Genomic DNA, 11,947 nt, shown 5'->3' on the forward strand with positions numbered 1-11,947 from the left:
AGACTCACCACAATATTAGGAAGTGGCTCTATTATTATCACTCCTGTTTAATAGATGGAGAAAATGAGATACAGGGAAGCCAAATAACTTGTCAAGGTCACACAGATAGTAATGGGCAATGCGGAGATTTGAACTCCAGCTGCAGAGGCCAGGATCTCATACTGCCTCTTGACCACTGTTGTGATTTGTTTTGGGATCAGATCAGATCAGACCCAAGAACAAAAAATAAAGATGAAGATAAAATATTAATGATTTTGCCTAGTTGACATTGGTGTCTGGTGAGCTTGAAAATTCAAAGAAGTGATTATTCAAAGAAGTGATTAGTTATTAATCACTTCCTTTCTTTGAACTTTGTTATTCCTCTATTAGGTATTTACCATGTTTTATTTCATGTGAGGTATGTGGTAACACACAGCCACATGTTATATATATATTAAACTTTTCTATTTTTCCCTGATTAGACATCAGTCCCATAGTCCCTAAGGTCTATACCTTGTTCATTTTCATGCACCCACAAAGCATTCAGTCGTACTCATTATTCATTATTAGTAAAATCTAGATTTGGAAGCTCACTAATTCCAGGATGCTGTTATTACTCATGAGGCTAAAATCATTCTAATGAATTTCATACTCTATAAGAGCATTCTTTCAGGTACAACTGAAGTTGAATACTGAAACCACCACATGTGGGTTGCATGTCAGTGAGCTTCCTAGGGATGCCTTTAGGAAACTGTGGTTAGCAGCAGGAATAGGCAGAACCCAGGGAAGTTCACTCCTTTAATAGTCATTTAGGTTAATCACAAAAATTCCTGTCCCCCCACTCTGAAACTCTACCTAACAACTCCTTGGTAGCCAGACAGGGCCATCTGATTTGCTTCAGTCAGTGACCATGTATGAGATTGGGGCAATATATACCAAGATGAAGCCTCTCTCAGCATGGGTCTCTGAGTGGGTCTGATGAATGGGGCCCCTTGTTGGCTCACACCTGACATGTAACATGAGCAAGAAAAATCTTCTGTTGGGTTACTCTGCTGACGCTTGGTGGTTGTTTGTTACTGCATTGTGATGCAACCTAACCCGATAAATACACTCCTGTGGCCCAAATCCACTCCAATGATCCAGCATTCTCATTGCTCTCCACCTTTGGATTTAGTGTTGGTAACTGCAAGCACCCTCTTTTTATCATCCCCACCTGCACTTCGCTATGGAATGCCCACTGAGAGGGTGTGCCAAGGATTCTCTCCTTGACCAAATGATAGCCAGTCTCCTCCAAGCTCTTTTTTAACTTGGCCTCAATCCCTTGGCATGCTCTCAAGAGTCCCATTTTAGCAAAAGTCCTGCTAAGTCAGTTTAGCCAGAATCCTCCACCCTCAATATCTGATCACCAATATCAAACTGATATCTGATGAAGTTCCTCATCCCCTACCATCTTCCAAGTGGTGTCTGATCACCTCGCCTGCCTTCAGCAAGAATCCTGTTAGGTTGGCTTATCCTGATTCCACTCCCCTTACCCTGGATGTTTCCTTTTAGTAATTTTCCATCTAATGACCCCCACCCTGACTCCTTGGCTATAAATCCCACTTTTCCTTAGTGTATTCAGAGCTGATCCCAATCTCTCTCCCCTACTCCAAACCTCCAGTGCAGGGGTCTAGACATCTATCAGAATAGTCCCCCTGATAAAAAGCCTGCCTTACCATTTCTTTAACAAGTGTATGAATAACTTTTTCTTTAACAGGCATAGAGACTAAGAAAGCACTAATTGTCATTATTAACCACACGGTCACCAGAACATGTGTCCTGGTTAAAGCAACTTTCATTCTGAATCTTCCCCCAGAGAGTTTAGAAAATACTCTTTCCGTGTGCTGCCCAGATGTACCTGTCCAGGGTTGGGGAAGGCAGAGGTGGTATTGGCAATGTTAAGAGGTGATCCTTCCAATTCCCTGGCTTATCCCCAAAGCAAAGTTCTGCCCATTTTACTCAGGTAAATGGCTGTGCCTGGGCAGAATGTACTAGGGAAAGGGAACATTTGAAGAAAGTATTTTCCTTTTCCCTTACAACTGTTTTGCAACCTGACTTTTCCATCTATTTTAAACTAAAACCTACAACTTGTTGGTCTTTCAATTTTAGCTATTCATACTTTTTAATTTTTAAAACAAGGAGTTCTCAAAGAAAATGGGTATGATTCTCCCCTTCAAAATCTACAGGGATATGGGATTTCATCCTTGTTTGATATGCCAATTACTTTTCAGCAGCATTTGAAAAATATTAAAAAGCTTAAAAGAGGAAGCAAGAAAATCTGTATTGGAAACCCCAAACCATGTCCCTGGGTGGTCCGTATTTGCATTGGGAGATTTAGTTTGGCATTTTAACTTATGTAAATAGATTCTCACTTTCCTCTGAGTCTGAAAGCATTCAAAGAGGGAAGATCACCTTTCCAAATCAGCGGTAACCTATACCCTCTGAGAGTGAACAAAGTCACACTTTTCAAGGAAACAGGCAGAGAAGTTTTTTGTTATTCTTTCTTCCACAAAATACACACCAATTCCCACAACCCCTTGCTATTTTGATACTGGTGGGGCAGACGGTGAAACGGGAGACGTGCCATCATTTTAAAAGGGGACACTGTCAAAACACACATCCCCCCACAGGGCCTGCTAACTAACTTTCCAGCCACCCAAACCACCAACTACTGAAATTCCACAAGCTGATTCCGAGACACAATCCCATGGTCATCCTCCAAGCATGGGCTCACTGTAACACTCAACAACTAGATAAACTTGTAAAGGCCTCCATATGTGCCTCACAGGATCTAAATTGCTTTTAAAAGGTGTGGACTTCATCCCATTTTAATTACTAAAATCTTCTGCTTGTTAAACAAAGAAATGGGTACTATTTCAGGTCAGAGTAGACCATCTAGCTTGCATTCTAAAAGGGAAATTGATGGTAGGCAAAGTCTATACAGTACTGTGTCACCATTTACTCATTGGGGCTATTTAAAATATACACATTACTCTTGGCTTCACTCTAGACATTAGCATAAAATAGAAATCTGACAAATGAATCAAAATCTCCCTTTCTCCCACTGGAAGGAAACCAAAGACACCAAACCAAAGATCAAAAAATTAGCCCAAGGGGCTCATAAAAGAAACAGAAGACTCAAACCATCCTGCCTGCCATTTCTAGAATGAAAAGTTGTCCCTTTCAAGATCCCTTTCTCACAGCAGAAATGTTCCACATGATCCTAATTCAGGAAGGCAAGGATTCCAGAATTCTAGGCATTACCAAGTCTACATTCAAATTGGGCCCAGACGTACAATGGAAACTACATTTCAGGAAGTGACTGTTTTTACTAAACACATTAAAGTGATCCAAGGGGAAAGAATTAAATCTTATAATAAAAAGAAAATTAAGTGGGATTTATTCTGGTTAGTATTTCAGATCAACAAAGCTTGTTGAGCCTCCACCATGTGTAAGACCCTCAGCTGAAAGATACAAGGGTATCTCAGGGAGCCTGGAGTGTAGTGGGGGAAAGAGGCATGCATATAAGTAGTACAATTCAATATAAAAAAAATTTTTTTTAAAGCATACCTTTGGTTCAAAGGAAGGCAAGATCACACATATCCCTGAGAAGAGAAGGCTAGAGAATGATATAATTGCTGCTGGATAATAAGAAGCATCTTCCACACACTGAGTGTGTAACATGTATTGAACCCTGTTTTCTCATTATCTGTAATCCTTATAATAACTTTGCAAGCCAGGTATCATTATCCCCATTTCACAGATGAAGAAACTGAGGCTCACATAGCTTAAGTGAGATATCTGGCTTCTTCTTTCTTTTGTCTTATGCTGTCTTTTAGATGTTGTACTCTTATGTTGTAAAAGACCAAACAAGGAAATGGACTTAAATTACAACAGGAAATATTCAATAGAAAAACAGAGTGTCTATTGACATTTTGAGCAGGATAATACTTTGTCACAGGAGTTGTCCTGTGCATTGTAGGATATTCAGCAGCAGCCCTGACCACCACCTATTAGATGCCTGTAGCCACTCTCCCCAGTTTTGATAACCAGAATTGCCTCTAGACATTGCCAAATGTCCCTAGGGTGAACAATCACCCCTGACTGAGAAACACTGATCTAAAACACACTAGAATAAGTCAATTTCTTCTGTAAATCACTACATAGGGGAAAGACAGCCGCAGGGCAGGAGGTGGGACCCTTGACTTTGCAGGTCCTTCCAGCCCTGCCCATTTTGAGTCTGAGCCACACAGACAGAAGGCCAAGGACCTAACTCCCGGCCACTGCCTACAATGACCTATAACATACAACACCTGTGCTAAATAAATGCATGCTCTGATAATTGGCATTGTGTGTCCCTGGTGCCCATCAAGGGTTTCTAAGGACTGTGCAAGCATGAGAAGAACTAATGACATTTTAGTTTCCAGATCTGAAGATTCTGTCTTTAATCTTTCCAGAAACTAACCTATCAGAGAACATGCCTGTGATTTAGAATCATTCAGGGCTTCCTTTCCCACCTCCATTTTTGCAAAAGCCTTTCTTCCCCATTACCAGAGGGGGGAAAAAAAAAACCGTGACACTTGAAGCCCCAAATCTGACTGTGATGCTTGACCACAAGGTATAAAAATACCCTTTTGTTGAGGAGCTTCTTCAGGTATTTTTTTATAGAGAGATTGAGATAGTATTTAGATTGTAATTGAATTCAAAGAATTACATCATTTTATTTTTAAGTATCCAAGTTTACAATATTCTGGAAATCACATTCGTTGTGATTCTTCAAGTTTACAATGAAAACAGTTAGATGCCAACTTAAAATGTGTAGCATAAGAGAGCAGCAGAATTTTTAAAAATTCTTTAGAGGTTATAGAAGAAAAAAAAATTGAAGCATAATAAAGCACACTGGTATTGGTTCCCAGGCAGATCTGTTGATCAAGTGCAATCATCCTGTGTAGTGCCAGAGACTCATTACTTTATTATAAAGAATGCCCTTGACTCCAACATAAATTTCTGCTTTGTGTGTTTGCCACACTGATGGCATTAGCTGGTTTGTGCCCCAAAAATGAAAACAATGGGTCATTCTTTAAGAGTATAGTAAAAATATGGGTGAGGATAGAAATGTTAGGGATTCAGTAATATTTTGGAAATAAAACTGCTGCTTGTGAGGATCTCAGGATTGATAAGAACCAAAAACTAAAGGGTATGTAGGTTGTCTGGTAAGCAGAGGTGCTCCCAAGATTTAGTACCAAGTTAATGTTCCGGATCATGACACAGTCACTATATCAGCTAAGCCCCAGAACACTGAGCAGCTTCGAATTCAGCTTTGAAATAAATTAATCTTTGCAATGAACACAGTCTTGGTTTATATCCACTCCTGCAAAGTCAACTTTCTGGACTGTCCTCGTTGTAAACCGCTATGCATTTTGTGTTCAGCCTGATACCTAGTGACACTTGAGAATTAAATGTAGGGGCTTTAGCACACCTCAAGGGAAAGCAGGACTTGCTTATTCTCCAGTACACTGAGAGACGTCTAATTTTCTTGTTCTCTTTGGATAATACATTTAGGCTTTTCCCATCAGCACGTGGGGGACTCTCTGTCTTGAAGGACTCTCTGTCTTGCCACAATGAAAAGCTACAGTAAACGGTATTTTTTGGCATCCCACATAGAAAAACAATGACATACGATGGGAACAGAATAAACAAACTTTGGAATCTGGCCAACCTGCATTTGAAATCCAGCTTTCCCACAAACTGGTTTCAGGTGGCCTTGACAAAGTGGCTTCATGTTTCCAAGCATCAGATTCTTTGTTTGTCAAATGAAGATAAGAATGTCAGCCTTACAGGGCTGTTAGAATGATTTGATGAACCTAAACATGAACAGGGTAAGTACCTAATGGATGGCAAGCAACGCTAAGGCTTCCTGCCATTCTTGAAGATCTCACTTGGTTGCAGCGTGCATTAGTGTAAGTTGGTACCACCCCACCCCCCACCCCCTGCCTTCAAAATGCCTTGGTAGCAAAATGCCAACAATGCTCTGGTAGCTACAAACATTTTTTTCTTGGTTGGTGCTCATAGGATAGTTTTGCCTTGTTTTCTACACATTTCAGCACAGTGGCCTCAGCTTCTAGCCCCTCTTCTAAACTGTGCCTGTGAACCAGTGGTTCTTAATCTCTTTTTGGTCACAAATCCCACACCCTGCCCCTTGCCACCAGAAAGTTGCATTTCTATACATACGCATTAAATTTTGCATCAGTATTATCGGGTTCGGTGACCACCAGAACACCATCATGTGCCTGCTCTCCACAATGCCTAGGACTCCTATTTAAGAAGCCTCCTCTGAACAAAGAATCAGGAGATGCCTTATGAACATGTGGGCTCCTCAGGGTTTGCACCTGGAGAGTAGTGTCTATGTTCCAATGCAAGCTTCACTCTGACATTCTGGTGCCAGGCTTTCTGTAGAGAGGAAGCAAAGAAAATCAGCCCAGGATATCTATGAAAAGTTCTTAATCAAGAGGAATATTTTTTATATGGATCTGGGCAAAAGTTTATAAATTTCAAAGAAATAAAATGAGAGTCAGATTAACTTAATTCTCAAAAGAAGTGAACCCTAAAAGTTCATTGTCCTAGCAAAGTTCCCCAAAGAACGCATTTTCTCACATTTTATAGGGGGTGTAGAAGTCACAACATTTTCTAGTAAAAGGGATCCCTGATCAAGGAAATGACTATTTACATGGCACTTGGGATCCACAAAGTATCATGGGTAATTACCTAATTTCATTAAGGAGAGAGAACCAAATTGGTACTCGATTTCAGAAGAGCTATAGTGCTACATTGAGTTTGCCATATCATCCATAGTTATCAATCTGCTGACAAAAAGTATGGCCACCATTGAGGCTTAAAGGACATGAGAATGGTCCATAGGGATGTTAGGTAGCAAACCTGAAAGAGACAGACAAGTTCAGCTTTTTCTTGTTTCTGATAGGGGATGCTAGCAAAACTGGGTGAGCTCTGGTTTGGGAGTCAAACAGACCTGATTTGAACCCTGCATCTGCTATTGATTATCTATAACCCTGAATATGTCACTGAACTCAGTCACATCATCTATAAAATATGGTCAATAACATCTATTTCATAGGATTCATACAAGGATTAAAACGAAATAACATGAGAAAAGAGCTTGGTATTCAGTATATGAAAATTAACCAATATAATTGTTCTGTAGTATGAGAGTAGATTCAGACTGCCTAGGGTTCAAATCCTGCCTCTATAATTTATCAGTTGAGCAATTTTCAAAAAAGTTAGTTGGCATCTTTGTATCTTTGTTTCCTCATCTGTAAAATAGGATTACAAATAATATATAACTCATAAGATATTTGTGGATTAAATAAATTAATACATGGAGAAGTAACGTAAAATCCAATGTCCGGGCCAAGTGCTCAACGCATTTTAGCAAATGTTTCGGTAAGGTAATACATTTAGGAAACTGCTCAGTGTATTATTAACCTTTGCTTTACTTGGCAGAGCAAAATGTAAGGCAAACAAAATGATGAAGGATATACTTAACTTTGCAAAAGACCTTTTCATCTGAGGCTAGGTTAAGTTATAGAAAGAAACAGGTGATGGAAAGAATCAGTAGCCCATTTAGGTAGATCACTTTGGATGAAGCCTATGCACAGTCCGTGTTGAGAGACATGGTTTGAAGACTTGGTATGTATTTTACAAGACCAGACAGAGAAGTACCCAAGATGAATCCCCAAAAATTACCTGACTCAGTGCTGGAGTCAAGGAAAAGGCTTATTGGGGCACGAGTCCATTGAGTGTCCAGCTCTTTTCAAAAAAATTTTTTTTTAAATGTTTTTATTTACTTTTGAAGGAGAGAGAGACCAAGCGTGAGCAGGGGAGGAGCAGAGAGAGAGGGAGACATAGAATTTGAAGCAGGCTCCAGGCTCTGAGCTGTCAGCCCGGAGCCCGACGTGGGGCTCGAACTCACGAACTGGGAGATCATGACCTGAGCCGAAGTCAGACGCTTAGCCGACTGAGCCACCCAGGCGCCCCTTCAAAAATTTTTTTAAACATTTATTCATTTTTAGGCAACAGAGAGTCACAGAGCATAAGTGGGGGAGGGGCAGAGAGAGAGGCAGATGCAGAATCTGAAGCAGGCTCCAAGCTCTGAGCCATCAGCACAGACCCCAATGCGAGGCTTGAACCCACGAACCTCAAGATCATGACCTGAGCCAAAGTCGGACACTTAACAGACTGAGCCACCCAGGCACCCCGAGTGTCCAACTCTTGATTTCGGTGCAGGTCATGATCCCAGGGTAGTGGGACTGAGCCCCTCATGGGGCTTGTGCTGAGTGTGGAACCTGCTTAAGATTCTCTCTCTTTCTCTCTCTCTCTCTCTCTGCCCCTCCCCCATGTGCGCTCACACCTTCTCACTCTCTCTAAACTAAAATTAAAAAAAAAACCAGGAAAGGTTTATTTATTAAATGTAGACTTGGGAAGAAATGTTTGGGGAAGTAGAAGGGCTGGTAAGAAAGTTGACAGAGCCCTCTCAGACATAAAGCATGATGACACAAATGCTGGTTGACTTCTTCTTAAATTTTATTTTTGTGAGAGAGAGAAAGAGACAGAGAAAGAGAAAGAGAGTGCGTGCACACACACACACACACACACACACACATGCACACACACAAGTGGGGGAGGGTCAGAGAGAGAGGGAGACAGAGGATCCAAAGTGGGCTATGTGCTGACAGCAGACAGCCCAATGTGGAGCTCGAACTCACAAACGATGAAATCATGAACTGAGCCTAAGTCCAGAGGGTAAGGAACTGAGCCACCCAGGTGCCCCTGACTTCTTCTTATAATCTCAGAAGTTTGTCAGAAACTAGGCACCAGGGACCACCACTGTAAGAATTGCCTCACTTTCTTGTGGGTTAAATTTTTTCTCTGTCCATATCCCTAATAGTGATTATACCTGATGATGTAGATCTCAAACACCAAAGAGCTTCAGGACATGTTTCAGTAGAAGAGGAAAGGCTGGGGGTGTGGAGGGGCTGAGCCATCCCTCTGCAGTTGGGCACTGTGTGCCTGCATCCTTCAGGTCCAAGTGGAGAGGAAGCAGGTGCATCAGTGCCTGGGGCCCAAGACAAGGACAAAAAAGAGAGACATAGGGGATGTGCTGGGCCAAAAACTGGGGCCAGACTGGACAGGCTGTACAAAGCCTCTACTGGGCGCCAAAATATATTGTCCTAATGTCCTAATGATGATGCTGCAAGATCTTACAGAAAAATGGCTCTTGGAGCACTGAATCCTCAGAACTTAAAAAACATTGACAGGTTGGTTCCCGTGAAGAGAACATTTTGATGACTGAGTATATTTTTACTGAGAAACATGGTCAAAAGAGCAGAGTTTAAGGCCTTTGTTTCTCACACAAAGAACTTCTGGACAAAATTTGGCATTTTAAATCATCAGAGGAAGTATTAATCACATTCCCACCGGCACCCTCAGGATGCAACTTGCACTGAAGTCTCCATTCCAAATTTCCTAACGTTGTCTCTCACTATAATTTTCACAGTGAAAGTATGTTCATAGACCGTCACCCATAGCTGTGCTAATATTAGCCATACGCTGTCTTCTGCAGTTACCCATGCCTTACTGTCAGCTATGCTTTCTGCTAATCTGGAATATTTGGGAGCAATTTTTCACAACCCTGAACTAGAATAAGTCTACAGTGCACACTTGAAAGGCATTCCAGGCAAGAAAATGGCTGGCCATTTGTTCTTGCCCCTTACCTAGATGAGGTAGAGGCCAGAATAGACTATATTCCATCCTCTGCATTTTTGCTGAGTCTCCGATTTCCAAAGTAATTTCCTGTCCTGATCCTGGGTTTCCACTTAACCTTATTAACCAAGACACAAGTCATGAGACTCTCGCACACTCAGTTCCCATCAGCGCTGCTAGGATCACTGCCCTAATGATGACGACGCACAGATTTATAAGGCCACAGCGATTCCAGAGTGGGGGTAGGAGAGCCACGCGGCTAGGAAGGTGTTCACGAAAACACATCCCCCAACCACACTTTTTTGCAGCAGTGAGAGAAACTGGCATCTTCTTGCGTGAGTGTTTAATTAATGCCCTGCTGGAAGTACATTCGCTCCCTCCGACTTGGCGGGTAGCAACAGCATCTAAGAGCTCTGCAGACAGCTGAAAATGTAATCAAACAGCATCCTTTCCCTTCCCTCTGCAGCTTCCCCTCCCCCAGGGGCCGTCAGCTGGTGGCCCACAGGGGTGCGGATCTCACCGCCGCTAGCCTTCTGCCGCCCAGGACCGGACCGAGGCGGGGCACACTGGGACGCCCCTCCCAGCCCGCGAGGTGGGCGACAAGGTGATGACACCACGACCCCTCCTCCTCTGCCCCCGCCTCTGGGCTCTACCGGGGGAAACTGCAGCAGGGGGGTGTCGCTGGGGGGCGGGGGGCTCTGGCCGCCTTAGGGCGCCGCGTGAGCACGCAGGAGCCTGGGGAGGGGGCCGAGGCAGGGGTCCGGCTGCGGCTGCGGCGGCCCAACTACTGCCCGGCTACCCGCGCAGACGACCCTGGGGCTGGGAGGGTCGAGGGGCGACGCGGAGGCGGCGGCCGGGAGAGCGCGACACCCCCCTCCTGTTTACCTGGACGCGCTCGGCGGCGGCGGCGGCGGCGGCGGCACTGGGCTCCCCGAGCGAGCGCGGCAGCGGCCCCCGGGGGGCGGCGGGGTCGAGGCTCGAGCAGCTCCAGAGGGCGGCGGGCCCGGCGCGCGCAGGATGTGCTGTCTCACGCTGCGCCGGCCGCTCGGCTCGCGCTCCTCGGGGACCCAGCACTTCCTCTCTCTCCGCGAGCCTGACACTGACAGCTCCCTCGGAGCACCCAGTCTGCGGGGCTCGCCCCGCCCCCGCCCACGCCCTCCACGCCCCGCGCCCCTCCCGCGGGAGGGCCCTCCGCTCGCAGCCTTCGCACCGGTCTCGCAAGGGAGGGGTGGCGCCGGCCCAGCAGCGGGTGGCAAACCGGGGGCCTGGGGAGGTCAACCCGTCTATCTGTACAATCGCAGGACTCACCTAAGTTGCTGCAAACAGAGGAGCTTCGGTGTTTTGGGAGCTGTTGCCGACATGCCAACATTGAACAACTTTCACTCCCAGACAACTACTTTAAGGTCATTTAAGTAGAAATAGAGAAAGCTCAGCTCCATCTGCTACACACAAAGACATAGGTCTGATTTATCCCTATTTTTTTCCCCAGAAGAAAAAAAATGTATATATAGCTCGCCTCCACAACGTTGCTTCTTGGATTCCTAGCTGTTAAAAATCTGGGTAACCATTCTTGAACTCCCTCAAAGCTTACTGTAACAGCTAAGTGGTAAACCCAGAAATGGAGTTTGGGCTTCTAATCAGTGCAGATTTGGCACCATTTTATAGCTAAGTTTTTCGTTGTGCTTCTTGAATATCTGTGAGGTCACTGTCCACATTAACATGGAAGTTACTGAAGGACAAAGACTGTGTCTTCTTTGCTGTTGTATTCCCAACACCTACAACAGTGTTTGATGCATAATAAATGCTGAGTAACTGTTTATGAATTTATTTAATCAAGTGCTACAGTAATTTCAAAATAAATAAATATAGAGGTAAATATGATATTATACCTACTTATGAAACGGCCATCCTTTTTGCCAATTTTGCCTTCCTGGCAAATTATTGTGACCGTAAGTCTGGCTAAAAAATAGACAAGTGGAATGTCTTTTGAAAGAAGGAATTCAAGATATTGCAGAGAAAAAAACTTATGAAACAAACACTTGCCATTGCCATGTATTGGATACTTAATAGAAATCAAACTCTACGTACATTTTTCTTTTAAGTTTTTTATTAGCACTGTGTAGTAGATAAAATGCCATCCCCATAGTTAAAG

The 11,947-nt window shown here is 43.6% G+C and overlaps 1 protein-coding gene across 5 annotated transcripts in view; it reads right to left on the bottom strand.

Annotated features, from left to right (window-relative positions):
• Positions 1-11,252, bottom strand: part of DYNC1I1 (dynein cytoplasmic 1 intermediate chain 1) — a 313,205-nt gene extending 301,953 nt beyond the window's left edge. For 2 of the 5 annotated variants that reach the window (XM_053218428.1, XM_027071927.2), the window contains exon 1: positions 10,681-10,884. The gene's annotated coding sequence lies outside the window, so the exon portion shown is untranslated. Of the gene's footprint in view, positions 1-10,680; positions 10,885-11,103 lie in introns of those variants that run through there. The other 3 variants (XM_027071928.2, XM_053218429.1, XM_053218427.1) reach the window with 3 other exon arrangements.
• Between the last annotated feature and the right edge of the window lie 695 nt (positions 11,253-11,947).

The sequence above is a fragment of the Acinonyx jubatus genome, chromosome A2 (genome assembly GCF_027475565.1).
Source record: "Acinonyx jubatus isolate Ajub_Pintada_27869175 chromosome A2, VMU_Ajub_asm_v1.0, whole genome shotgun sequence".
Lineage (NCBI taxonomy): Eukaryota > Metazoa > Chordata > Mammalia > Carnivora > Felidae > Acinonyx > Acinonyx jubatus.